Source organism: Emys orbicularis, chromosome 1 (assembly GCF_028017835.1).
Source record: "Emys orbicularis isolate rEmyOrb1 chromosome 1, rEmyOrb1.hap1, whole genome shotgun sequence".
NCBI lineage: Eukaryota > Metazoa > Chordata > Testudines > Emydidae > Emys > Emys orbicularis.
The window spans coordinates 364,128,899-364,156,687 of NC_088683.1; the positions used below are offsets into that span (position 1 = coordinate 364,128,899).

Here is a 27,789-nt window from a genome sequence, read left to right on the forward strand (position 1 = left end):
TTGAAGCTAAAGGACAATGTTGGCACAAGAACAAACGGGGAGAGAGTGGCCAGGAAAAGTGGAGGCTGGGAAGGAGAAGGTTTCTAACCCTGCAACTGCCTCCCAGTAGAGCAGAGAGGGACAAGCAACCTAAGGGGCTTTAGGGTGGAGCGTGACAAGTTTGTGAAGGAGACGATATGCCGGGGCTGCCTGGGATAGCCGGGGGCTGGGGACAATGCCCCAGAGATCCCTTCCAGTCCAACGTTATCATTGTTTGGGTGCCCAACTTGAGCCTGGCTCCTGGCGGTGCCGAGCACCCACTGCTCCCGTTGGCTTCATCGGTGCCCAGAAACTGAGGGGCTAAAATCAGTGGCCATGTTTGGAAGCCTCTGCCTCAGAAGACATGAACCCCAGAGTGGCCAGAGAAGGGTGGACGTGGGGCATTACTCTCCCCCCAGGAGACTGCAGGGCAGTGTGGGGGAGCTTTGCCTGGCTGATCCTGTTACCCAGGGCAGGCCTGGCTCGTCCTGGAGAGCAACTAGGCCCCGTCCCACAGGAGCATCACAACCCCCCTCCTCCACCCTGCGCCAGCCCAGCCTGCCTGGGAGCGAGGCTGCTCGGCGGCTGGCCCCAGGGCGAGGGGATGGGGGGCTGGAGCCTGCTGGGGAGGGATTCGGGGGGATCTTCCGCGCAGCCTTTGGAAGGATCCTTCCTGCCACAGCCCGTCGAAAGGACGGAGGGCTCCAGTCCCGGCCACATGTGGTGCGGGGGGAGTGCGAGTGCCCCAGGCCCTGACGCACACGACATCTGCAGGCCTGAACTAGCGACAGGAAGTAAACAAACCTCGCCCCAGGAACCCAGCCCGCCCCTCCCCATGCGCCCGCTGGAGACTGAGATACCAGCGCTGCCCTGCTTCTGCGTGTGCCCCACACACACTGCCCCACCCCCCCACCGCACATACTGACCAACACGCACAGCCCTACTGTCCACCCCCACACAGTCCCACATCCCCATACTGCCTTTCTGTATGCCCCCACCCCACACACCCTGCCCTCCTGTACACCCCCACACACTGTCCCAAACACCCCCACATTGCCCTCCTGTACACCCCCACACACACTGCCCCACACACCCCACACACTGCCACACATCCCCCATGCAATCCTGCTGCCCAAGCAGGGTGGCATGGCCAGTCCGCGGACTTCTCTGGGCTCTCACGTAGCCCATCGTTAGGGCTGGGTGGGGGTGTATAGGAGGGCTGTGTGGGGTGGGGGCTGTGTACAGAAGGAGGGCAGTATACACCCCCATACACACACTGCCCACACCCCAAACACACTATCCAAACCCACAACCCCCACACACTGCCCTCCTGTACACCCCCCCAGTGCCCCACACCCACACCCCACACCCTGCCCTCCTCCTGTACACAGCCCACACACACCCCACAGCCTTCACCACACACAGCCCTCACCCTCACACCGCCCTCCTGTACACCCACCCCCCACTGCTCCACACCACACCCAGCCCACACTCACACCCACACCCCACACACTGCCCTCCTCCTGTACACAGCCCCCCCCCCACAGCCTTCACCATACACAGCCCCCACCCCACACCGCCCTCCTGTACACAGTCCCCACACCCACACCCAGCCCCCTCCTTCTACACCCCCTCACACATACAGCCCCCACCCCCCACCACACACACAGTCCTCCCTTCTCACACACACATGCACAGCCCCCACCCCGCCGCCGGCACCACACCACACACACTGCACTCCCCAGAGTCCGGCCACAGATGCCCAATAGACATGCTGCCCCCCCCTCAGGGTCCCCCTACCCCACCATCACCACCCAGGCCCCCTCGCACTGCCTTGCCTCCTCTGTTGCCCCCACCCGTGTCACCCCAGCCCTGATGGGTCCGTCCCCGGCCCTCGCCCACTGCCCTAGCGACGGGCTACAAGCCCAGAGGAGTCGTCAGGCTGCCCACGCGGCCTTGCTGGGGCAGCAGGATTGGGGGGGGTTGGGGGAGGGAAACACCCCACGGCACCTCCCTCTGCCCACCAATGATCCTCATCTGAGGCTGCTTCAGCAAGAGGAAGCTGGGGCCAGGACACCCCGGCCGGCTGGCGGGTGATTCATAACGACCCCCCCCGCCCCCCAGGAAGGGAAAACAACTCATCTCGCACTCAGCAGAAAAGGGAAGCAAAACCCTCTCTCTGTTTTTCAGACGCAAAATCCACCCCCAGCCCCTGCCGAGAACTCCGCCCGGGCGGGGGTTTTCCACCCAGAGGAGGGAAAATGGGCCAGCTGCTGAATGCTGGGCCACACCAACGGAGCCTGGCCCCCTCCTTAATGGGGCCTGCCCACTGTGTTTCCTGCCCCCCCCGGCCTGAGTCCTTCCACTAACCCCTACAGAGCAGCCCCCTGCCCCCGAGTCCCTGGGCTGAGGCCTGGGATTCTCCGCCCCAGGGTCCCTCCCCTCGGATGGTGATGTGCACAGCACTGGGGCTAGGGGCCATGACTCACGTTCCCCCAGGACTCCGCCAGCATCCTCCCCACCCCTGGGAACCTGGATGAAAACACATCCCTGTAGCTCCCAGGTACAAGACTGCTTAGCTTATCAGCCCTAGCAAGAGCCCAGCTCCCAGTGGCCTGGCTTGTGGGGAGGGGAGGGGAGGGGAGGGGGGGCTGGCTTGAAAAGCTTCCAGCCTTTTGCAAAGGACTGCGTCCATGTAAGAGCTGCCTTTGGACACCTGTCAGCCCACGAAGGGGTAGCCTGGGTCTCTCCCCTTGGGCTGCAGTAACATGAAATATTTGTCCTGCTGTGGGCACCTAGCTGTCCCCACCATGGTCGGGGCCCCGTTGTGTTAGGTGTTGAACACACTGTATTTACGGGCCCAGTGGAACAGGAAATAAACTGGTCTCTGCACAGCCTCCCCCATTCCAATCCTTTTCTGAAGAGGAAAATGAATGGCCATACAGAGATCTTCACTCTGCTACACACGCACGCTCATGCTCGGTCAGGTAGCAAAAGGGGCAGGGATAGCTCAGTGGTTTGAGCATTGGCCTGCTAAACCCAGGGTTGTGAGTTCAATCCTTGAGGGGGCCATTTAGGGAACTGGGGTAAAAATCTGTCTGGGGATTGGTCCTGCTTTGAGCAGGGGGTTGGACTAGATGACCTCCTGAGGTCCCTTCCAACCCTGATATTCTACGATTCTATGAAAAGTACCTGTAGTCACTGGAAGCCGCCTGTATCTCCATGGGAGGGGTAGAGAAGGTGTCTGACAGCTAGGACACCTGGGTTCTACTATAGGTTCTGGGAGGGGGTGTGGGCTAGTGGCCGGAGCAGAGGACGGGGAGCCAGGACTTCTAGGTTCTCTTCCACCCTAGAAGGAACATAGGACTTGCCATACGGGATCAGTCCAGTGCTTCATCTAGTCCAGTATGGCCAGCCAGTAAAGAACAGCTACACCCACTTCTAATGGAAATAGTGCCTCCTTCAGAGCAGCATGTCTACAAAACCCCTTAAAAAATACAACAGCACTCCCCATCTTCAAGGAGCCAGAACTCAACCCTGTGGACCCGACCATCCCCCCTCCAACCGCTCAGTCATGGGCACGACCGTGGAGAAAGTAGGAACCACCACACTCCACCAACAGGTGACATCAGTCAGCATCCCGGATGCCTCTGGAGAGATCTAGGGGCACTAAAAAGTGAGCTCCTTGTGGCCATGGACACAGATAAGATCTTCATGATCCTACCACTGGGCCTCTCCAGCCTGTGACAAGGGAACCCCAAGGTACTGCTAGCTTGCCCAGCTTCCAAGTGGCTCCAGTGCTCCAGCTCTGCTGAAGTGCTGCTGGTCAGAAAGGAGAATGGCTGCTCAAGAGATGCTGCCTCCACCTTCCATTGAAGGTATGCAGACCCGATTCATCAAAAGGGCGAGAAAGCTCAGAGCCCCGTTTGACTCCTCAGAACGCCCTCTTTCTGCCTCAGACCCATGCTCAAGTGCCTCCACTGGCTCCCGGTCGGCTTCCGAGGCCGGTTTAAGGACCTGGCCTAATTTAAAGCAATTAATGGCTCAAGTCCCTGCTACATCAAAGACTGAATTTTGATCTGTGACCCACCACCACGGCTGCGCCCCTCTGGACAATGCAGATCACAAAGTGCATGAGCGCTGGGGTCAAACATTCTCAGTCCAGGGGATCTTGCCTGTAGAACAATTGTCCAGAGGAGCTCAGGAGAACCCAGAGACTGACTGTCTTCAGGAGACGCTGCCAAACCTTCTTCCTCTTTGGAAAAGTCTCTCCATCATTCGAATAACAGTCACCAGGTTGAACCCCCTAAGCCCTGCCAAGCGGAATTGAACCCCGAAAAAGGGAGACATGACAGAGACTCCACCAAGTCCACTAGGGACTTTGCTATTGCTACTGATTTGAAATTGAGGGTAAAAAAGGACTCGCGCCCTGCGGAGTGATTGCTTTTCTCCTGTGTTTCCTGCTTCTGATACATTCAAAGAACGCCTTGTGATTTGTTTTGATGTCTTTGGCTGGGTTCTCCCTGAACACCACCTTAGCCCTCCCAACCCCCATCTAACACGCCCCCTGCTCCAGCCCGCATGCAGACAACAGATAGAAGCTCCGTTTTTGGAAGGATGCTGCTGTGGCTTGGAGGACATAGGCTCTTCTTGACTAATTTCTTCATTTATTTTTATCAGCTGCTACCTTTTGTTACCTTTCCTCCCCAGCTACCATGCCTGCCCTAGACCTACCAGTCTTCCCAGCAATCTAAAGCGAGCATCCAGGACCTCTCTCGTACATCTCCTTATGTCACTGGTAACATAGGCTCCTTCCTGCACATGCCAGAAGCCTCTCTAAAGGTCTCCTGAGATCTGCTACACGTGGACCCAAGAGCCATGTCACTGAATTGATCTTCTGGTCTCCACATCCCCAGCTATTGCTAATGACCAAATCCATCACCTTTACAGCCTGTGTGTCTCACAGCTACCCACCCCATCACTTTCTTCGTGTTTGCTTTGATAAAGTCCTCCAAGCACGTTTAGCTGCAACTCAGTGGCGACTGGATGCCTCTCTAAAAGATCTGCCCTAGTTCCCCTCCCCCCCCCCCTCCGTTATCGGGCACAAAGCAGGAATGGGTGAGTTTCTCTGGCCTGTGATATGCAGGAAGTCAGACTAGCTGATCAGAATGGTCCCTTCTGGCCTTAAAAATCTACAGATCTGTGAACTAACATCCTATTTGTCATCGGCTTTATCTTTCAGTCTACTATCAGGTTTTGTATAATGCCCATCACTGTAGTATCTAACTAGCAAGAGTGAAATTTTTTTTGTTTAAAAAAAAAAAAGAATCAAAGGGTTAACCAAAAAAAGTAGCGGAAGGCAAAGGGTTCAGCTTTAGAAAAAGGCGAGACAAGCTTCTGTAAGGCTAGAATTCAGTATAAAAAAAGACAGAAAGTGACACAGCCAGCGTTCAAAACTAAACAAAGGGGAGAGTGAAACCGAAAAGGCCAAGAATAGCTAAAAAAGGAAGGTCAGGCTTAGAAATAAGTTAATAGAGAGAAGGCTGAGCTTGAATATCATGAAAAAGGGACAAAGTCAAGGGTTTAAAACCGATGAAATTCTAGTGTTAATTGTGCACAAAATAGGAAAATGTATATGTATAGCGAGAGAAATAAAAGCAATTTGAAATGTTTTAAAAATTAAATCGTTATTTTAAGACTAATAAGGGCCAATCCTGCAAATAGTTATCCGCACGCTTCACGTTAGTGAAATGTGTAGTTCCATGGGACTTCCATGTTTCAAGTTAAGCATGATCTTAAGTGTTGACAGCACTGGGGCAGGGTCCAGAGTGGTAGCCGTGTTAGTCTGTATCAGCAAAAACAACGAGGAATCCTTGTGGCACCTTAAAGACGAACAAATTTATTTGGGCATAAGCTTTCGTGGGCTAAAACCCACTTCATCGGATGCTTGGAGTGGAACATACAGTAGTGAAGTGGGTTCTAGCCCACGAAAGCTTATGCCCAAATAAATTTGTTCGTCTCTAAGGTGCCACAAGGACTCCTCATTGGTTTTGGGGCAGGGTCTGTGTCTTCACACGAGGGGGCCCCTATCCTGACCGGGGCTGCTAGACATTACAGCAATGTAAAGACTCTTAACCAGTAATGCCAGAGGGATAATAGCTCCCTTCCTCACCTGGGGGGCCGGGAGGTTTCACTCATTTGTGTTTGTAAACTCCTTGGGATGCAAGGTGGGACGGTCATTCCATACACCAGAGACGCCTCTGCTACTAATTCTCAGAGCTACTCATGAGTGTGCACGGCTTTGAACACAGAAAGCAGCTCTGAAGTGTGAAGTAACAGTATGATAATCAACGCTGTTCATACATTGGAACGCTTCTAATTATGACACACCGGCCCCTGGCTGCCCGAGGAAGGGAAGGGAGGGGGCCCTCCTGTGCCCTCCAAAGAGATGAAATAATTGTAACCATACAGTAACAAGGAGAACCCAAGGGAAACCTCATTCCATAGTATTGCACAGACGCTTGGACAGTGAGCGACTTCCTTAACAACCAAACAGTCACCGCAACAAACCGCCCCACTTAGAGGAGAGATTGCATTGGGGTTAGAGCACATGCTCACATTAGGTGGGAACGGTCTGGTCTCACATTTTCCTTGAGCTGCCTCCACCTTATTTCAGCTCTGTTCCATTCGCTCCTCCTGAAGCTCTAGCACCGTCAGAGAGAGGCTACTGGGCAAGGTGAACCACCGCCTCTCATCTCTTCCCTCCTGCCTGACTCCAGCTCTCCTCCGATTCACTTCCACCCCTCCACTCTCACCCATCCCACTTGATCCCTGCTGGATTCGAACCAGTGACCTAGCTGTCAAAAGCCAATTACTCACCCAAGTCCTTGGGAATCGGTCTATTTCTTCTGCAGCATCAACAACTTAAAATGCATTGTGCAAAAATACAATTGACAAGGCTTAGTGTGTCTGGAAAAATATGCAACAGGCCTTAAATACATTGTGATGCAATGGCGTGTGCGTATGAGCAGGCACATCATTGCCCTCTGCTGGACAGAATCAGAACTTCTAAACTGTGTGTCATGTGCCCTATACAGCAAATGGCTAATGGAGATTCTCCTTTAGCTAAAAAAGCAGGGATCTGTGCTTTGGAAGCCGGAGAATCTCATGTCTATCCATGCTGGTGTCACAAAGTTCCAAGCAGCCATGCTGCATAGCACGGTGCCAACCATGAAATTGGGGTGGCCCTGGCTTTGTTACACTATTTAAGGCTGTTTCTCATTCTAAGGGAGGTCTGCATTCTCTAGGCAGGGCCGTCTCCCCCACACCATCCTGATGAGCTCAGCTTTCCAGCTCCCTCCTCCCTGACTTCAGGTCTAATCGCCACCACTGGTAGCCAATGACACTGGTGATGTCAGCCCAGGAAATCTGACCCTGTGGATACATCCGCTCAGGCATAATCTGGGAACTGCCCCTGCTCAAACTGTTTGCTAGCAGCCCCGTCCATGCTAGCTCAGGCCTGGGTCACTGCAGTCTGATGCCCACTTGTATCCCTAAGAAAATGGGAGGCTGCAAACGTTCATTCTTAGCCTTTTAGTAACACACAAAATGATGTGACCTAATGAAAAGGCAGCAGAGCCCGCAGAGGGCATCTCAGCCCAGTTCACATGGTCTCAGCTCGCCTGGGATTGTGAGGGCGAAGACACTAGCAGTAGGGTGGGGATAGACACAGAGTCATTGGCTCCAAGGCCAGAAGGGACCCATGTGTATAGCCCAGGCCAGGGAACTTCCCCACAATAACCCCTAGAGCAGATCTCTGAGAAAATGAAGACTAAAATCCACTCCCAGCCCTGGGAGGGGATCTTCTCTTCCCCTCCCTCACGCTGAACAAAACCCAGGCTGTGATCCAACCCAATACACCCCCTCCCCGAGACAATGAGACACCAAGGAGGAGCCCACAGCTTTCCGATTAAACAAAACAGAACAAACGCTGATGACTTTCTGACTGTAACATGCTGCCGGCTCTATCTCAGCACGAGAAGGGCCCAGCCCAGCTGAGCTTGGCACCGAACGGCTCAGATGGAGAACCCCAGGGCCAGGCTCAGTCTCAGTTTAGCCTGGCACAGAATGAGTCAGCCCAGCTCCCTGCAGCACAGCTCAGACTGACCTAACAACAAGGGACACAAGGGAAACTCCTACTTGTTCTGGGCCAAAGCCAAGCCTAGCTCAGAGGAGGGCTGGGAAGCAGGAGCAGAGGCCGGGGAGGGAGGCGAGTGCCAGGCTTGTGGGGGAGGGCACAGGGCAGGCTGTGTTCTCAGGACAGACCTTCTCCCCCAGAAAAAACAGAGCCAGCCAGTCTGCCCAGGCTGCATGCACCCGGCTCCCCTGGAGGAGGCAGTGGCACAGACGGGAGCACCCCAGAGCTGGCTGCTTCACCATTTTCCTCCTGGAGTTGCACCTTTTCAGAGTGCAGCCCAGCCCAGCCCAGCTCAGCCTCACTCGGCACGGCACAGCCCAGCCCGGCTCTGCCCATCTCAGCCTCGCCCAGCCCATCTCAGCCTCGTATGGCTCAGCCTCTCCCTGTACAGCCCAGCCCAGCCTTGCCTGACCCAGCCCAGCTCTGCCCATCTCAGCCTCGCCCAGCCCATCTCAGCCTCGTATGGCACAGCCCATCTCAGCCCGGCTCAGCCTCTCCCGGTACAGCCCAGCCCAGCTCAGCCTTGCCTGACCCAGCCCAGCCCAGCCCAGCTCAGCCTTGCCTGACCCAGCCCATCTCAGCCCTGCCCAGCCTCCTTCACAGACAGACCCAGCAGCAGCTGTTGTCAGTTGCAGGCGCCTTTGGTGAAAACTCTTCCTCCTCCCCCCACCCCCACCCCGTCACTCCAGCCCCACAGCCCGACCCCGGCTTCGCCCCCAGGCTCTCTCCTGCTCCCGCTTTGCTGACTGCAGCCTGGTCCCGGGAAGCGTCCTGGCCAGACACGCATCACACCCCACCCAGCCCGCTCCGAGGGGACCCGCCCTCCAGAGGACAGAGAGCAGCTGCACCCACCCCGAGAGATCCCCGCCCCAGAGGCGCACTGCACAGCTGCACCCACCCCGAGGGACCCCCACTCTCCAGAGGCGCACTGCACAGCTGCACCCACCCCGAGGGACCCCCACTCTCCAGAGGCGCACTGCACAGCTCCCCAGCCCGAGAGATCCCCGCCCCAGAGGCGCACTGGACAGCTGCACCCACCCCGAGAGACCCCCCCAGAGGCGCACTGCACAGCTGCACCCACCCCGAGGGACCCCCCCCTAGAGGCGCACTGCACAGCTCCCCACCCCGAGGGACCCCCCCCTAGAGGCGCACTGCACAGCTCCCCACCCCGAGGGACCCCCACTCTCCAGAGGTGCACTGCACAGCTCCCCACCCCGAGAGATCCCCGCCCCAGCGGCGCACTGCACAGCTGCTTGCCCCCACCCCGGGGGACCCTCCAGAGGGCACAGTGCATCAGCACCCACCCCGGGGGACCCTCCAGAGGCGCCCGGAACAGCTGCCCCCACCCCGGGGGACCACCCCCCAGAGGCGCCCGGCACAGCTGGGGGGCGGCGGCCGCCGGGCTAAGGGGGCGCGCCCCGACCCCCTCTCCCAGAAGGCCGCGGGGAGCGGCGGGGAGGCAGGACTCACCGTGGCTCATATCTCGGGGCGGCGGGGGGTGCGCGGTGAGCCGGGTGTTTCTCGGCTGGGGGCGGCCGCCGCTGCTGCTCGCTGCTGCTGCTCGCTCCCGGTGCAGAAGGAAGTGACTGAGGCCAGAGGAAGTCTGCAGAGCAAGGCACCAGAGAGCGTGAACAAGGAAGTTTCTGCTCCCCGGCTCTTACTTCCCTTCCTCTCTACCCCTGAGCGCTCTCTGCTGAGGCCAACTTTGCTCCAGTCCTCTCCCCTGTGTGAGCGCATGGCCCTTCCCCCCAATCCCTCCTTCCCCAACCAGATCCCAGCCCTGCCCCACCGTCAGCCTTGCCTTGGCAGGTCGTGCCACACCCACAAAGAGGGACCCCCAAAGTGGGGGGGGGACTGCACCCTGGGTCTGCCACCTTCTGTTCAGCCGTCCAGGCTCTAGCCCGCCCGAGGGACAGTGGGCAGATCACGCACCAGGGAAGTGCCCAGACACTGCAGTGATGGGTGGCAGAGAAGCGCCTAAGGGAACCGGAGAGGGTAGCCAGCCAGCCAGCCAGCCTCGGGTTTGCGGCCTGGTCCCAAGCAGCACGCGCGCCATCACGTTATAACCCAATGCCCTGACATCCCCGGGGCGGGGGGGAGCCAACGGGGCCTCGGTAGGTGCCAGCGCAGCCGCTATCTGCCCTGTCTGCTTCTGCAGAAGTTTCTCTGTGTGTCTGGCTAGTCTCTTATAATAATAATATATGGAGATATACCCATCTCCTAGAACTGGAAGGGACCCCAAAAGGTCAAAGAGTCCAGCCCCCTGCCTTCACTAGCAGGACCAAGTACTGATTTTTGCCCCAGCTTCCTAAGTGGCCCCCTCAAGGATTGAGCTCACAACTCTGGGTTTAGCAGACCAATGCTCAAACCACTGAGCTATCCCTCCGCTGCACCCTTAACCAAAGGGAAGCCCACTATCCCTTAGGGCACCAGTTTCCAACCTTTCTTCATTTGCAAGCCCCTGAAAAGTTTCGCAGGGCTGTGCGGAGCCCTTTGGAAATACCAGCCACAGGCTGCGGAGCCCCCGTCGAAAACCACAGCCCTAGACACTCCACGCCACTCCCAGGCGGGGCGGAGGAGGTCAGGACAGCCGGTGAGCAGCGTACAGTCAGAGGAGCCTGGCGACAGGCCGCAGGGCTCAGGGAAAGGTTACGAACCAAACGGTTTGGCGGGGGAGTATCCGGATGTTATTATATAAACGCTCGGCTCCCCTGTGACAGACGCACTCCTGTACCAGGCTCTCCTGTAGCCTGCAAACAGCTGTCGGCTCTGGGTCAAATTCATCCCTGGGGGAACTTCAGCAGTTCGGGCTTCTTTACCCAGAACAGGCGCCCCCAGCGCAGGGAGGCTGCTGCCACCCAGCGGCCAGAAGGTGCCATACCCCCATAAATGCTGAGTGAGGAAGGAAGACTCAAGAGGGTACAGGGGGGCTGTTAGTTGTGCTGGGGGGGGAGCTGATGGGACAGTCTCTGGGGGCGTGGGGCCATTTCTTGCTCCTGTTGAAGTGTTCGCGGCAAAGTTCAGATTAGTTACCAGGCAAGTACTGGAGCCGGGAATGCGTTTGGGCTGCAGTACGCATGGGCCACTCCTTGCAAGGGTTTATGTCACGGAGTGTAGGGGGAGACAAGGCCCTACACCCCCGGCTTCCTGCGATTCACCATGACTCTCAGCCAGCCAGTAAAACAGAAGGTTTATTTAGACGACAGGAACACAGTCCAAGACACGTCTTGCAGGTACAGACAACAGGATCCCCCCAGTTAGGTCCATCTTGCGGGGGGGAAGGGAGTCCAGAGCCCCGTTGGGAGGCCAGAGCCCATCTGGGCTCCCCTCCATTGTCCCAGCCAGCTCCAAACTGAAACTCCCTCCAGCCTTCTCACTCTTCCTCCCCCCGGCTCCTCCCCCAGCCTTTGTCCAGTTTCCCGGGCAGAGGTGTTACCTGGCCTCCAACCCCCCTCCTGGGTTCTCCTGTTACGTGCTCAGGTATCCTCCCTCAAGGAAAGTCTCCCATCCCCCAATGCAGACAGTCCCAGCAAATCTCCCCTGCAACCTTCCCAGGTCAATACTCCCCACTCAGTATTCAAAGAACACATTAAGAACATTCCCACTTTGTCACAGTTTATAGCGACAGGACCATGAGACATAGGATGGGAAGGGACCTCCTGGCTCATTGAAGTCAGTCCCTGCTAATGCAGGCAGCCTTGGCATACCATCCATTACTCCCTACACCCCAGAGTCTTAGGCATCGTGTCTTCAGTGAACCTCACCTTCCCCGTCGGCCCAGATGCTGTCAGCAGCGCAGTGCTCGGGTCACTAGGCCATGCGCTAGCCAAGGCCGCCAGGGACACTAAGAATTCCTCCCTCCTGTCCCCAGCAGGACCCAGTGTGGTGGAGGAGCGGCTGCATGGATTCTGATACATCCCCGGGGCTGACACACATCACCCCTCCACGGGAGGTTTGGACAATGGATCTGGGTCGTCTCATACCAACAGGCATAGAAGCTTGCAGGCACCGTGCGTGTGGGGCTGAGGCCCTCTTTGTACAGTGGACCAGCCTGGGTTCCTCTGTGTTCTGGATCCCCCCGCAGCCCTGCCTTGGCCCTGCATGGTCTGAACATCTCAAGAAGAGCAGACAGAGCCTTTCCTCGTATGTCAGCCATGGCTGCAGTGTCCTAGTTCAGGCTAAGGTGGAGATCCTGCTTCACACTTCCCCCACCCACATGCACGCCTGCCATTCTCAGCTGCTTTTTATAGCCTTCTTGAGAACGCAAACAGGCTCAGCCCAGAGGCGTGCGTGCGTTTGTAAGTCTTGTAACCGATGGAACCAGCCTGGTGCTGCCTAGGGGGATGCTGTGGTGGCAAAGTGGCCTGGGACATGCCCTACATGCTTCAACCTGCCCTAGGGCCCCGCAGATCCCAACCTTGCAGCTGGGAGGGACCTTACCTAGATCATGCATAACTGAACAGGCAGGCAGCGGAGGGCCAGTGCTGGAGAGGGGTTCCAGTGGCTATGAGTCATGTGAGGAGCCCAGATACTCCAGTGGGGGTGTCATTGGCGTACATTCTCAGCCACACACGTGTGACGTTATGATTGTTCTGTATAATGGAAACAAGGTGGGGGAGGGGATACCTTCTATCGGACCAGCCTCTGGCAGTGGAAGAGACAAGCTTCCAAGCCTACACTGCGCTCTTCTGCAGGCCCGCAGGGCTACAACACCACTGCGTATTAGCTGTATAACATTAGATGAAGGTACTGAGAACAGAAACTCATCTCACCCAAAATATCGGACAGGTCCAGACGTGCCTGGCCACAGGGTCACGTATTTGCCTGTGAATTGGACTGGAAAGCTTTTTACGGTGTGTAAACGAGCCCTCACTGTCTGTCTGTGGGATACCAGAACAATGTCTGAAACACCTCGCTGGACACAGGAGGGGTGTGCGTGTGAGTGAGTGTGAGAGACGTGGGGACGTGCAACAGGCTAGCTGGCCCCTTAAGTGAAAATAACATAAGAACATAAGAACATAAGAACATAAGAAAGGCCGTACTGGGTCAGACCAAAGGTCCATCTAGCCCAGTATCTGTCTACCGACAGTGGCCAATGCCAGGTGCCCCAGAGGGAGTGAACCTAACAGGCAATGATCAAGTGATCTCTCTCCTGCCATCCATCTCCATCCTCTGACGAACAGAGGCTAGGGTGACCAGATGTCCCAATTTTATAGGGAGAGTCCCGATTTTTGGGTCTTTTTCTTATATAGGCTCCTATTACCCCCCACCTCCTATCCCAATTTTTCACATTTGCTGTCTGGTCACTCTAAGTGAAAGGGGGCTCAGAGCTCCTGTTCCAGTCAAGGGGCTGTTCCAGTCAAGTTAGGTGTGAGAAGAAGGGTGGGGCTGCCCCTGCTGTTATAAATGGGAGTTCAGCAGCCTGAGGGGGAGTTTATGATACAGAGAGAGGGTGGCTGAAGTGGCTACCATGGGTATAAAAGGAAGAACATGTAGGCAAAGCTATGCGGCTCAGAGCTGGGAAAGCCTGCGCCAGTAGATAGACACAAAACCAGCACTCCGCAGGGGTGTGTCATCAGTCCTACCTTCTTCAACATCAGACAAATGATCTTCCGAAAGAGAGGAGTGCAGCAAGAGGCATGTGACGAAGTGGGAATGTCCATAATGTTTTCTCTGAATACTGTGTGGGTGCCTCAGTTTCCCCTACGCATTTCTTAAGTATCTAGGTGGGGGGATAAGGGTGTGTGATTGTTGCAGAGCCCTAGAGGGCAGGGGTGTGCAGGGGTCTGCACAGAGAATGGCTGACACCCTGTCTCCTGGCAACTGATGGCCTGGGCCCCTCCCCTGCAAGGTGCCAATTGAAGGTGTTGGAGAACAAAGAGATCAGGTGACCTCCTGGCCTGGAAAAGAGACAAAGGCCAGAAGAGGGGCTGGACAGTTTCAGTTTGGAGCTGGCTGGGGAAAGAGAGGGAGGCCCAGACCCAGGGTCTGGCCTCCCTGACCCCAAGATGGACCTGACTTAGGGGTCCGGTTTCTGTACCTACAAGCTCTGTTTTGGACTGTGTTCCTGTCGTCTAATAAACCTTCTGTTTTACTGGCTGGCTGCGAGTCACGTCTGACTGCAGAGTTGGGGGGCAGGGCCTTCTGGCTTCCCCGGGAGCCCCGCCTGCGCGGACTCACTGGAGGAAGCGCACGGTGTGAGAAGGGGATGCTGAATGCTCCGAGGTCAGACCCAGGAAGGTCGAAGCTGTGTAAGCTTCTTGCCCTGGAGACAGTCTGCTCACAGAGAGGAAGCTCCCCCAGCGTCCTGCCTGGCTTCGTATGGAGTAGTTCCAGAGCATTGCCCGGTGACTCCGTGACAAGGCATCACTCTGCTCGCTGGCAGCCACCATGTGGGGAAAACCCAGAAACCCTGCACCAGCTGCTAAAAGAGTAAATGAAGCTCTAAGGAAGGTGTAGCAGGGTGCAGCAGGGCCCCCTTGGTTTCTGCCTCTGCTAAGCTCACAAAATCACTCTGAGACCTTGGGTTTTGTAACCACTGGTGCACTCTGTTCTCAGGCTTCTTCCCACCATCGTTTCACCATGTACAAATAACCCTTCACCATCTGCAGGCAGGAGGCGAGAGCTGCTTCCGTTCCCTGCCTTTCCCCTTTCCTCCTGCTCTCCTCTGGCTGCCTTCCCCTCAGGCTTTTATGCAGCCCCAGGCTAATTAGGTAGCAGCTGTCTGCGCCCCCCCAATTAGGGCCAGGTTATCTCCAGCCCGCTCTAATTTGTTCCCCTAATGAGGAGTGGGCGTGACAGAGGACTGAATCTGCAACCCTTTGCCCAGCACCCGTCACAGAAGGATGTAGAGTGGTGAAACACGGGGGGCTTTAAATTCTCAGTTGACACAACTAAGGGAATGATAGTCACCAAAAGGAAAATTCACAAAGATTATAAATTGTATCTATATGGACAGCAAATAAGTATCGTTAAAAATGTCACCTTTTTAGGTGTGATATCTGATAGCAAGCTCACTTGGAAGGATCGTATGGAAAATATTAGAGATAAGCAAAGGCAGGATCAACCGACAGAAAAGTCTTTCTGGAACTTCCAGGGATGTGGCCAAGGCAGACAAAGCGCTAATGAGACCCATCACTAAGTACAGGGAGAGTTTAGAAAGGACGAGTGTCCAGAGACCTGAGAGCAAAGTGAGCTCAGAGGAAGAGCAGCACTGGGCTGAGAGCGCCGGGGTGGGGCTAGCCCTGGAGGAGGAAGGGGATGAGAATTCCCTGGGTGAGCAGTAGAGCCAGACCAGGCTGGTAAAAGCGGAAGGTAGGGGGTCACCTACAAACTTTCCCGGCCAGAGAGGGCTGAAGGGCAAGACCAGCAGAGGGAGATGGCTGCTGGATCCCTGAGCCAGAGGGCCAGAGAGGGCTGGGGAATGATGGAGAGGCGAGCCCACTGAGGTCTCCAGGCAAGAGATGGAACCCTAACCGGGAAGGAAATAGGGCGGAGAAACACGCCAGCTAGAGGGGCTGGGGTGAGGTGGGAGCCGAGCTGGGGCGGGGTGGGAGCCGCAGGAGCCGCGCCTGGGAGCCGAGCTGGGGCGGGGTGACAAATGCTGGAGCTGTATGTGGTGTAGGACTGTTGGGACGAATGTACTGGTTGAACGGTGGTGGGGGGATTCTCGTTTATGGTAGTGGGATGTTTGGTAATGAATTTACCCCACAAAAACGGCTAGCTGAATTCTCCAGAGGTTGCACTGAGTCTAACTGAGGACTCAAGAGGGAAACTGAGGCCGGGGCTTCTGGCAGGGCTGCCTGGAGGCCACGTGTTCACGGGCATTTTTTCCCATGTGTTTTACAGATGGTTGGGAAAAGCCCCCCCGTCCAGAGCACTGGAATGCCTGATCCTCCGGAGCAGTCTTTGCTCGCTCACTCTGTGCGCAGCAGCACCCTCCCCCGTCGCTCAGGCCTGTAACCTGGACATCCCTGTCAACTCCTCCCGCCTGTTCTCTCTGCCCATGCGCTTACAACTCTTGTCCGGTCCCTCATTATCTCCTGACCTGTGGCCTGCCTCTTCCTCCTCTCGGTTCCCCAGCACCCGCGGGTGCCCGCTCCCAGGGCTGCCCGGGGGGGGGGGGGGGAAGTGGGGCAATTTGCCCCGGGCCCCACAGGGGCCCCCACGAGAATGTAGTATTCTATGGTATTGCAACTTTTTTTTATGGAAGGGGCCCCCAAAATTGCTTTGCCCCAGGCCCCCTAAATCCTCTGGGCGGCCCTGCCCGCTCCAGTCCGTACAAAAGCAGACGCCAAGACCATTGTCCTTGTCTGCCGATATCCCCCATTCCTTCAATCCTTCCACCGGCTCTTCCTTCCAGTGACTTTAACGTCTTGTCCTTACCCTCCAGGACTCTATAGAGCTCAGACCCTGCCGGAGGTGGACTGATGCCCGTCTCGGGGGGGGCAGCTGTATCCTTGGGCTTGGCAGGAGTGTCCCTGAGCATGTGGGCCCACTCCTCGCTGTTCCAAGCTCCTCTGGGGCTCCTGGCCTCTGCCCCTTCCGCCCTCCCACCACACTGAGGCTTGTGCCGAGGTAGCTTCTCTCCAGGAGCAGGGATTGTAGCTCAGTGGGGCAGGCCCTTTCTGGCTGCTGGGCCCTGGGAGCAGTGGCTGTGGTGGGGGGCAAAGAGGGGGCAGCCCTACGCTGGTGTCAGTCATTGCCATGGTTACCATGTGGCCCACCATCGTCATGGTGGATGACTGCCCTTGCTGTGAGCGCGGGGACACGGGGGGTGCCCGCCTGGTCCCCTCACCCTTCTGCGTGCTGGAGCTCCCGGCGACTCTGGGAGGCCGTGGGAGCAGGCGGAGTCCCCTTATATCAGTGCCCAAGGCCCCGTCTCAGCACACACGGATGGTCAGAAAGCACATAGCTCCCAAGATGTCTCTCGGGGCCCCAGCAAGTCTGGGGGAGGGATGAAAACAGGCCAGGCCTCCCTTCAGCGACATGACACCCTCCTGACAAGAGGGAGTGAGGAAGAGCAGAAAGAGCCCGGTAGCTCAGGGTCGCTCTGCCCCTGGGAGCAATGGGGACAGGACAATTCCTCTGCTCCTGCCATCAATGCAACACCCGGCCTAGTGAGGGGCAGAGGGGACCCCGCTGCAGGCTCCCCAGAGCTGGGAGAGGCGGGGTGAAGAGCCCCTGGAGCTGCAGAAGGAGCAGAGGTTAGCCAAGGACTGGGGCAGAACTGATGAGGGGGCCGAATTGTGGGAGGACTGGCACAAGGTGGGGGGTAGCCTTGGGGAAGGCAAGGCAGGAAGAAGAGGGGTGAAGAGAAGGCGGCTGGTGAGGTGGTAGCAGACGTGGAGAAGGGAAGCAGGGTGCAGATGGGGAGCTGTCAGGAGGAGGCTGATCTGGAAGAGGCAGAGCAGAGAGGGAGACTGGAGCACCCTGAGGGCAGAGGCGGGAATATCAGCTGACGGCAAGGGGGCTGATGGGGGTCAGTTTCAGACAGACGTTGGGGAAGAGGGGTCGGGGGACCCTGGAGGAGCAGCGAGAATGGGCGTGCCCAGAGGAGGAAGAGAAGGCGGGTGGAGGAGGGGTAGGATTTGGGGGATGATTTCAGGGGAGGAAGGAGAGAGAGAATGGGGTAGAGGAGGAGGAAGGCGGGGAGTGTGAGGACTAACACAGCACGAGGCAGCCCCTGCTCTGAACTGCTGATATGGAAAGGGGCAGGACAGACACAGCATAAGAGGGGATTCAAGCAGACGTCCTGTCGAGAAGGGAAGGGGCTTGCCTAAGGTCCCACAACAGGGCATCAGCAGAGCGAGATTAGAATCCAGGGGTCCCGACTCCCACGCCATTGCCCTGGCCTCTGGACCCTGGGTGGAACCAGGGTTACTTCCGGGCCCACCGCATCCAGCCTTTGCATCGCCCTCCCTCTGATACTCAGCACCCTGGCCCTCTCCTCCGGCCCCTGCACTCAGCCCTGGTTTGCTGCATTGAAAGGGTGGCCACAGTCCGTGGGCTGGGATCCCCCACGGCATGGCCCCCTTTCCCCACCAGTTTTCAAGAAGGAGGGCAGACTTGTGTTCTTGGAAATCTCCCTTGCAGGAGGTCTGCTGAACAAGGGGAGTTTATTTCGCTTGATGGGCTCTGTTATAACGGCTTGGTTTTGTCTTGCAATCTCGGTGACAAAGGTAGCGTACTGCTGCTGCCCGATCTGCTCAACCTCCCTCACAGAGACAATCACAGCAGGGTCGGCATTGTCTTTGGTGTCCAGCTTAACTAAGTTGACACTCTCTTATGAGACGGCGTTGCCCAAGACTTCTATTGCCTCAATAAGTGCCTTGACATGTCATGCAAAAGAAGTCTGCGCACCTTTCACCTGCTCATGGTGCTTTGTGTTAGACCCTTCTTGCGTGGTTCCTTCCTCCACTGCAGCTTCAAATTCTCCTATCAACCTGGCCACCTCCGGTCCTGCTATCATCCAGCACCGAAGGGCCTCTGGACTTTCCGTTAGGCCAACAGCTCCACCATCTCCTTTGACTATGGCGTTATTTTGCTCACGAGCTTGGTCAAGCACGACTGCAAAGAAAACATGCCGTGACTCACAAACTGTGAAGTTCCCTGTAGCGGGGTGGTTACCCGCTCCGGCCCTGACAGGATTCAGGCCAGCCCTAGGAGACGGCTGTTGCTGGAATAAGTAGCTCCCAGGCTGATTGGGGAAGCAGCTGCAGCTGGGGCCACACCCCAAACAGATCCAGCTGGCCCTATAAAGGCCAGGGAAGCCAGGAGCAGAAAGATTCTCTCTCTAGTCTGTTGAGAGGGAGGGACCTGGCTGCTGGGAGCGTACCAAGATACCTGAGCTGGAGCAGGGCTGGGGGAAGACCTGGGGAGCTCCGGCCTGGAAACCCCCAGGCTGCGGCCTAGTGGAAGGCCGAATAGGTACCGGGGTTGCAGGGAGCAGCCCAAAGGGGTAGGCAGAAGCAGCAGGTCCAAACCCTCCTTGCCAGTGATGAGTGGCAATCCTACTGCAGTCTGCCCCAGTGAATGGGCTAGATGGGGACTGGCAGTAGCCAAGACTGAGGCAAGGTGGGGATAGGAGGGTGGGGGTTCCCCGGGGAGGGGAGACCCACCAAGACTGTGGGGATAGTGCAAGGGGCAGAACCCCAGTGGAAAGGGACACGGGGGCCCAGCAGCCGCAAGACATCGGCCTGCAGAGGGTGCTCCAAGACTTGAAAAAGAGCTAATTCCCAGGACGCCAGCAGGAGGCGCTGCAGGGGTGAGTCTCACGCCATTACATTCCCCTTTAGGAACTCTAGCTGTGTCTGGATGCACTGTGCAAGGGCTTGCCATGTCTCAGAGGCGAACAGGTGCCCAACGAGCATACTCCGTATGATCTAATGAAAGAACCAGGGTGACAGCTTTCCAACGCACTCAACGCAGACAGCAAAGTTTGCCTGGTGGATTGATGGCACATAGGTCAATATAAGAAGCTCCAGTTGAAGTGTGGTATGCCAGAAGTGGAACACTGTTTTTTAGTTTTCATTTGTCCCACCATTTATCTTGCCCCATGGGGGCCTCATCTTCCCTCAGACCTTGGGTACACAGTGTGTGCACATTTGGAGCAAGATGTACAGACTGCTGGCAATTACTTGCTCAGCACACCTCGTACGTGTGCCATGAGACTCGTGCTTAATTTGTGCCAGGGATGAGTCCCGGCACCTGTGGGCTTGGCAGTTCATAGCCCCAGGACCTCCGGACTTGCTGCATCAGTTATGAATGTAAACAAATTGCTTGAGCCCCAGCACCGAATTGCTTGAGCCCTGAACCTCTTTCATTACAAATGAAGCACTGCATGAGACACTTTCAGAGTCAGCCGTTTTTGGGGAGGCCACTTGGGCCTAGGGTGACCAGACAGCAAATGTTAAAAATCAGGACGGGGGTGGGGGGTAATAGGAGCCTATATAAGAAAATGACCCAAAAATCTGGACTGTCCCTATAAAATCGGGACATCTGGTCACCCTACTTGGGCCTGAGCAAGGGCTTCCGTCCATCCACTATCTTCTAGCCATTCTCCAATCAGCTTCAGACTTGCCATTTCCAGATGAAGACCACCCAGCATGACAATTTGTCCTCTCCGTACCCAGCAGGCTACATCAGTTTGGTTATAGACTCATAGACTTTAAGGTCAGAAGGGACCATTATGATCTTCTAGTCTGACCTCCTGCACAACGCAAGCCACAGAATCCCCCCCCCCCACTCCTGTAATAAACCCCTGACCTATGTCTGAGCTATTGAAGTCCTCGACTTGTGGTTTAAAGACTTCAAGGTGCAGAGAATCCTCCAGCAAGTGACCCATGCCCCACGCTGCAGAAGAAGGCGAAAACCCCCCAGGGCCTCTGCCAATCTGCCCTGGAGGAAAATTCCTTCCCGACCCCAAATATGGCAATCAGCTAAACCTTGAGCATGTGGGCAAGACTCACCAGCCAGACACCCAGGAAAGAATTCTCTGTAGTAACTCAGATCCCACCCTATCTAGTGTTCCATCACAGGCCATTGGGCATATTTACCATTAATAATGAAAAGGGGTTGATCCACAGTGATCACTGGCACCTGGCGTGGGTTAGGTGGTGTACAGCGTTCCTTATCTCATACAGGGCGGGATGAATCATTGCCACAGACATGGAGTCATCTGGAAAGAAGGGAAGAAGCTGGGGCGGAGTCTGGCTCTGGCTGCGTGCTGGCCAGGTAAGCTACCCCGAAAATGGCTTGATCTCCATTTAAGGTATCCAGACTTGCTGCTTGCCTTAATTGTTCAAGCCACCTGCATTCTCCTTGCAGGGCTTGGGTAATCATCTGGCAGTCAGTCTTGATTTCAGCATTTGCGGTGGGATGGGAGCACCGGTTTTCTTCACGATCAGTGGAGGGACAATTGTGTAAGACTCAGGAAGTGACGATAGCATCTCCTCCACTGGTGCTGCAGCCTCACAGTCCAAGATGGGAATTCCACAGACAGCTCCCACTTGAGTACTGGGATGCTGAAAAAGTGAGATCCCAGTTCTGTAGAAGGAGTCTGTTGCTGTGGTGGAGCTGGGATTGTGGTCTGCAGCCACAGCAGTGAACAGACTACCAGGAAACTTTAGAAGACAGATATATTCTCATCCTCGAAGTGTTGGCATGCATTGTTCGCCATGCTGGCACACATTGCCAACACTGCCGTAGGAGACGGACAATCTAAGTTTAAAGACGGTAGCTACTAGCTCACTTTTTCACGTCTGTGCATGTGTCAAACCAGTGTAGATTGGTGAAGGCGTTTCTCAAGCTTTGTTGTGGTGCAAACTTTCTGTTCCTTCACGGCAACGAATATTGCTGTCATATTGCAACTGGACTGTGCCAAAATAAGAGTACCTGGATGAACGGAAACTTGCTCTGAGTGCATTTTAATGTTTGGACCATCCAATATCATGCACATCAGAGCCAATACTGATTCAGGCACAGATTTTGCTTGGCCTCCTGGGTTAAATGATCCAGAGAACTAGGGGTCACCAAATGAAATTAATAGGCAGCAGGTTTAAAACAAATAAAAGGAAGTTCTTCTTCACACAACGCACAGTCAACTTGTGGAACTCCTTGCCTGAGGAGGTTGTGAAGGCTAGGACTATAACAGGGTTTAAAAAAGAACTGGATAAATTCATGGAGGTTAAGTCCATTAATGGCTATTAGCCGGGATGGGTAAGGAATGGTGTCTCTAGCCTCTGTTTGTCAGAGGGTGGTGATGGACGGCAGGAGAGAGATCACTTGATCATTACCTGTTAGGTTCACTCCCTCTGGGGCACCTGGCATTGGCCACTGTCGGTAGACAGGATACTGGGCTGGATGGACCTTTGGTCTGGCCCAGTACGGCCATTCTTATGTTCTTGGGTTCTTATAAACTGTGTTTTCATTTGGCACATGTCCGTTCAAATAATTTTTGCTGTTTGGGACAGGTGAAGTGCATCTTTGTCACAGTCTTCCTCACATGCTTTTCGGAGGGCATGCCAGTATCCTGGTTGAAGGCAAGGAGCACATCATGTCTTTCTTTGCATGCTTGGAGATCTGTAATGTGTGAAAGGATGTGTGATTTTAGTTCAGTGCTGTGAATGTCACCCCCAGCTGTTCTAGTCTAGCTGTATAGAGCCTGGTGAGGTCTGCTAATTTGAATGAAGATGTGGCTCCAGTCTTTAGTTTTGTCTCTTCAATGTATGCTATCAGTTCAGCAAAGGCAATCCCGTGCGACATCTTCTCTGTGTTGCTTTGCTCAGTTTTCTTCTCCCTGACTTTGTTGTAGAGAGACACCAAACAACTTGCATGATACTTTGCCTTTTGGGCCACTAAGTCCCCTGCACTTAATTTTGCAAGCAAGCACTGGTCTTGCAGCTGCAGTGCACACTTGACTATCAATGCCCAGGGTAGAAGCTTCATGGAGGTCTTCTGATGGCATGTTTGTTTCACAAATAAAGCACGCTTCTTTTCTTGGAGGTCCTTTGTGTTGGTTGCTGAAATGTGTGTATTTCCTCAGCAGTTCCTCAGGGTGGTCCACAGCTTTCTCAGCTCTTTGCAGTTTGGTCCTGTTAAATTGTTGGAGTTTGATAGCCAGATCTAACATGCTCTCGTTTTGATTCTGCTGGATTAGTCAACTCTGCACCTGGGTCCTCCTGACAAAGCACACACTTGCCCCCGTCGGTAGAGGAATGGGATGTCTCTGCTCATGGACCTGTCTCCCGAAGATTGCATCTTTTTGACACATTTGGCGCACCAGTAATAGCCAATAGTAATCGAATATCTTTCGCTCCTGCAAACAATTAGTATTCTCACCAATCACCAAGCAGCTTTCACACAACCGTAGTAGCATCTGAAAGAAAAAAGAGAAATGGGATTAAATTCGGCCAAGGGCACACTCACAATCAAAATATGTTCTTACACCAATTGTATGGTCATGTTGGAGGAAAACCAAGAATATATCCCTTGCGCATCCAGCTGTAGAACAACGTTAGTTGCTGATTGTGACAATGTTGTTAAAATGACAGCCGCAGCCAACATGCCATGAGTTGGCGATGGCCCCATACCTGAAATTCTTTATTAGGTCAGGCCCTAAGACTGTGGCAAATGCCATGCTTATAGAATCAAACCGACAATTCCACCATCTTGTTGCACAAATGTGATTGGCTATTCTGTGGCCCGGCCTGCTGGCCAAGTCACCAGAACGTTCAAACCCCTTCCGTGGTAGCACAAGGCCCAACTGAAAGCCCAAGACAGATACCCACCCTGGTAGTTATTCTGCCCCTCTTGGGGGGTCCCTGAAGTTCTCGCTTCTTGGCCTCTCCAGAGCTTCCCATGTCTTGCTTTCTCCCCAGCAGGATTCCCCCACTACCTCCCTTCCCCAGGGGCTCTGGCAGCTTCCCTGAGGGATCTCCCTGCTCCCTGTAGGCCCTAGCCCAAGCCTCCCCCACAGGTGCCTACCCTCCTCCCTATGGGTCTCACATCCAGAACTCTGGCCCCAACACCTGGCCCCTTGTTCTAGGGGCTCACAACAGGAGTTAGCTCTACTCCAGTGGCTCTGCCAGTCCCAAACTGCTGGGCCTTCCCCTGCAGGAGATTCCTGCCTCCTCTCTCCCCACGGAGTTCCCTCAGGCTGCTCATAAGGCCTGGGTGACTAATGGCTCATCACTAGCTCTGCCCCCTCTGGCCGGGAGACAATCTGCCAGGCAATCTCCCTACAGGGAGGGCATGTCTCTGATTGGGTTTTTTCTCCTTCTCTAGCAGATGATGGGGTTTCAGCCCGGCCCAGGAGACTGGCTGCACTTCTGCTTTCATCTCAGTATGCCCTGCTCAATGCCATTCTCAGTTTGTGATATGGAAAGACATTGTGATCTACTATTAACACCTTTATACCTGCTGATAACATAGCTGGGCCAGAGGAATCTGCTGTTAGTTTTCTGTAACTTCTCTACGCTACGCGTATTTAGAGATACTAGGGAAAGAAATCCCCCTTTCACGCAAAGAGAGGGGAACCCCTTCCAGTGTTGGAGCTGTTGCAGGGCCCTGAGAATGGAGCTCTAGTCCAGCGTTTCTCAAATACGGCCACTATGGCTGCATGTGGCCACCAGGGGCTTTTCTTGCGGCCACAGCTGCCTGGGCTGTGATGGGGGGCAGAGGGGGGCTTCAGTAGTGGTTAGGCCCTGTCCCCCTCTGGAGATACAAAAGCTGGAGGAGCAGGCAGCCCGTGAGTTCCTCACCTTCCTGGGGTCGGTGGGGTCGGGGTTCAGCCCTTCGGTGATGGGTGGCAGGCTCCAGCCATGGGGCTTCAGGCTCCATTCCTTGGCCACATGGTGGCGGGCTTTGACCCCAATCTCACCTCCCCCCATCACCCTGGCCCTCGCTGCCTACCCCAGTGCCCCATCGCCACTGTACCCACCTCCCCATCCAGGGCTTAATGTGTAGCCAGGTTTGCCAGGGCTGAGTAAGTCTGCTGTGAAAAGTGACATTCGTATGTTTGAAGCAACAGAGGGTCCTGTGGCACCTTTAAGACTAACAGAAGTATTGGGAGCATAAGCTTTCGTGGGTAAGAACCTCACTTCTTCAGATGCAACCTCACTTCTTCAGATGCAAGTCGTATGTTTGTTAATATCCCTTTTCACAGCAGACTTAGGCCTGGTCTACACTTACCCCCCAAGTCGAAGTAAGGTACGCAAATTCAGCTACGTGAATAACGTAGCTGAATTCGACATACCTTACTTCGAATTTACCGCGGTCCACACGCGGCAGGCAGGCTCCCCCGTCGACTTCGCGGTACTCCTCTCGCCGAGCTGGAGTACCGCAGTCGACGGGGATCACTTCCTGGTTCGATTTATCGCGTCCACACCAGACGCGATAAATCGAACTCGGAACTTCGATCCGCAGCCGTCGAACTACCGGGTAAGTGTAGACTAGCCCTTAGTCTCTAGCAAGTCTTAAAAAAAGCAACTAAAAAGGCAAAAGAAACACCAAGAAAAAAGACAAGAAGGTGCAAAGTCCCTGATTGGTGTTTCTATTCTGTTTAGGGCCAGTAAAGAATAGAGACAACTGTACGTTACTTTTATTATTGAGTCTGCAAAATAAATAAATAAAATCCTCCATAAATAAATGACAATGATATGGACACGTATATGTGCAGATTTACTTGTTTTTTCCTAAAGTGAATGACCTATTTTAGGAAAAATTGTCAGCAAGAGATGGTGGCCACACCCTGAGGCCACTAGCACGTTAGTTGCGAGAACCCCTGCGTCTAGTCCCTGGGTTTTGAGCATCAGGGGTCACCCCCTGAGATCTTCCCCCCCGAGATTTAGGGCTCACCCCCTGAGATCTCCCCCCGAGATCTTTCTGCTCGGCAATGGTTCCTGATCCCCAGGCTCTGTTGTCCGTTCGGGGAGGGGAACCAGCCCGGAGCAGGGCGCCCTGGGCCCAGCGCCTGCCTGCACTGGCTGTCCGGGGCAGAGGCTTTGGGGGGGTCTGTGTCTCCCCCTGGGCGGACGCTCGGGGTTCAGGACCTCGGGGCTTCCCGTGCTGGGGCCCCCTGCTCTCTGGGGGTCTCCAGGAGACACAACCGGCCTCCCGTTGCCAGGCCGCACCGCCCCCCCAGCAACCCCCAGCCTCGCCCGCCCCCTCCGGGCCCTCGGGACAGCCGCCGTCTCCCCTCCAAGCGCCGGCCCCGCCTGAGCCTGCTTAGCTCGCGCGCTCTGCCGCCCTGCTCTGAAGCGCCGCCTGCAGCTCCCGCCCTTCGCCGCCAGAGGCCGCTGCGGGGCAGCGCGGAGCCCGCCAGGGGGCGGGGCCAGGCGGCCGCAGCCTATTGGCTGCCAGCGAGAAGGGGCGGGGCCCCTCCTGGTTCCTGCCCCGCCCCGTTTGGCGGCGCGGCGGTTGGCGCCTCCGCTGTCAGTGTCCGAGCGTGCGGCGGCGGCGGCAGCAGCAGCCCTTCAGCCCGCTCCGGAGCTGGGCGGCGAGAGCGGGGTAACCGGCCACCGGGGACGGGGGGTCCGCCCGAGGGGAGACACCTCTGCCGGGGGAGGGGCCTCGGGAGAAACTACCGGGCGCGGGGGAGCGACGGCGAGTCTGGTGCTGAGAGGGCTGCCCGGGAGAGACCATTGCGGAGGGGGGGAAGGCTGGCCCGGCCTGGGAGAAACCATTAGTAGGGGTCAAGGGGTGGACTGGGTGAGACCATTCCTGCTGGGGGGAGGCGGGGAAGGGCTAGCCCTGGGGGAAACCATTGCTCAAGTAAGCGGGGTCATGGGTTAGCCTGAGTGAGTCTATTGCGGAGGGGGAACGAGTTAAGGGTTAGTGTGGGTGAGACCATTGCTGAGGGGGGAAAGGAGGGAGAGGTTAAGGGTTAGCCTGGGGGGGAACCATTGCTCAGGGAAGGGGGAGAGGTTAAAGGTTAGCCTGGGTGAGACCATTGCTGAGGGACTAGGGGGAGGTTAGTTAGTGTGGGTGAGACTATTGCTGAGGGGGGGAAAGGGGAGGTTAAGGGTTAAAAAAAAAAAAGGGAAGGGGGAGAGGTTAAAGGTTAGCCTGGGTGAGACCATTGCTGAGGGACTAGGGGGAGGTTAGTGTGAGTGAGACCATTGCTGAGGGGGGGAAGGAGGGAGAGGTTAAAGGTTAGCCTGGGTGAGACCATTGCTGAGGGGATAGGAGGAGGTTAGTTAGTGTGGGTGAGACTATTGCTGAGGGGGAAAAGGGGTTAAGAGTTGGCCTGGGTGAGACCATTGGTATGTGGGGGAAGGGCAAGCCTGGGAGGAATTGTTAGGGCTGTGGGGGGTGGAGTAGGGATTCTGAGCAGAGGGACTAGAACCAGCATTAACGATCCGGACCTGTCCCAGGACACCCCAGGCCTGCCGCAAGAGAGCTGCCCCAGGAGCAAGGAGGAAAATCCTGGGAGAAGCCAGGCCTACTGGATGAGCAGACTGTCCCGGGAGAAGCCTGGAGTTGATAGGCGCTAGGTCTGACGAGTGAGAGCCATCCTGACTGCTGCTGGGATTTGTTATGTTCTGCTCGGACATACTCTCTTGGGAAAATCCATGATTGAACGGATGCTGTTGATTTAAACTGGGATAAAAGGAAAAAAATCCTTACGTAGCCTATCGTATCCAACAGGCCTGGGATAGATCATCACTCAACTCTAGAAAGAGAGCTGTGGTGGAAATAAATTGGGCCAAACGAAGAGAGATTCTGGCAATTTTTTGAGTCAGAGAAGAGTTGCTGATAAAATAAAGTGATCTGGAAATCCCAACAATAAACTGAGATTTGCTGAAGTGCATAAAAAGAAATCTTGATCAAAACTGAGTGAAAACCAAAATTTGGATTAAATGGTTCAGAGACTTTTTGGATTAAACTGAGAAAACTGTCTTGGGTAAAGATACTAACCCTGGGAGAGAGCAGACAAGAAAAACCTATTTCAGGTGGTAAAACTACTGCAGTTTTGTGCTGATGAGGTGGGAATAGAGGAACGGATAATCGGTGTTCTACCACTTTTTTTTTTTTAAGGGAGTGCTAGCAAGAAGCAAAGAAAGGGCTAGGTT

At 55.5% G+C, this 27,789-nt stretch overlaps 1 protein-coding gene across 1 annotated transcript in view; it reads right to left on the minus strand.

The window, feature by feature from the left end:
• Positions 1-9,797, minus strand: part of RHOG (ras homolog family member G) — a 31,224-nt gene extending 21,427 nt beyond the window's left edge. Inside the window, exon 1 of the mRNA XM_065423455.1 lies at positions 9,686-9,797. The gene's annotated coding sequence lies outside the window, so the exon portion shown is untranslated. The remainder of the gene's footprint in view (positions 1-9,685) is intronic.
• Positions 9,798-27,789: the final 17,992 nt, after the last annotated feature.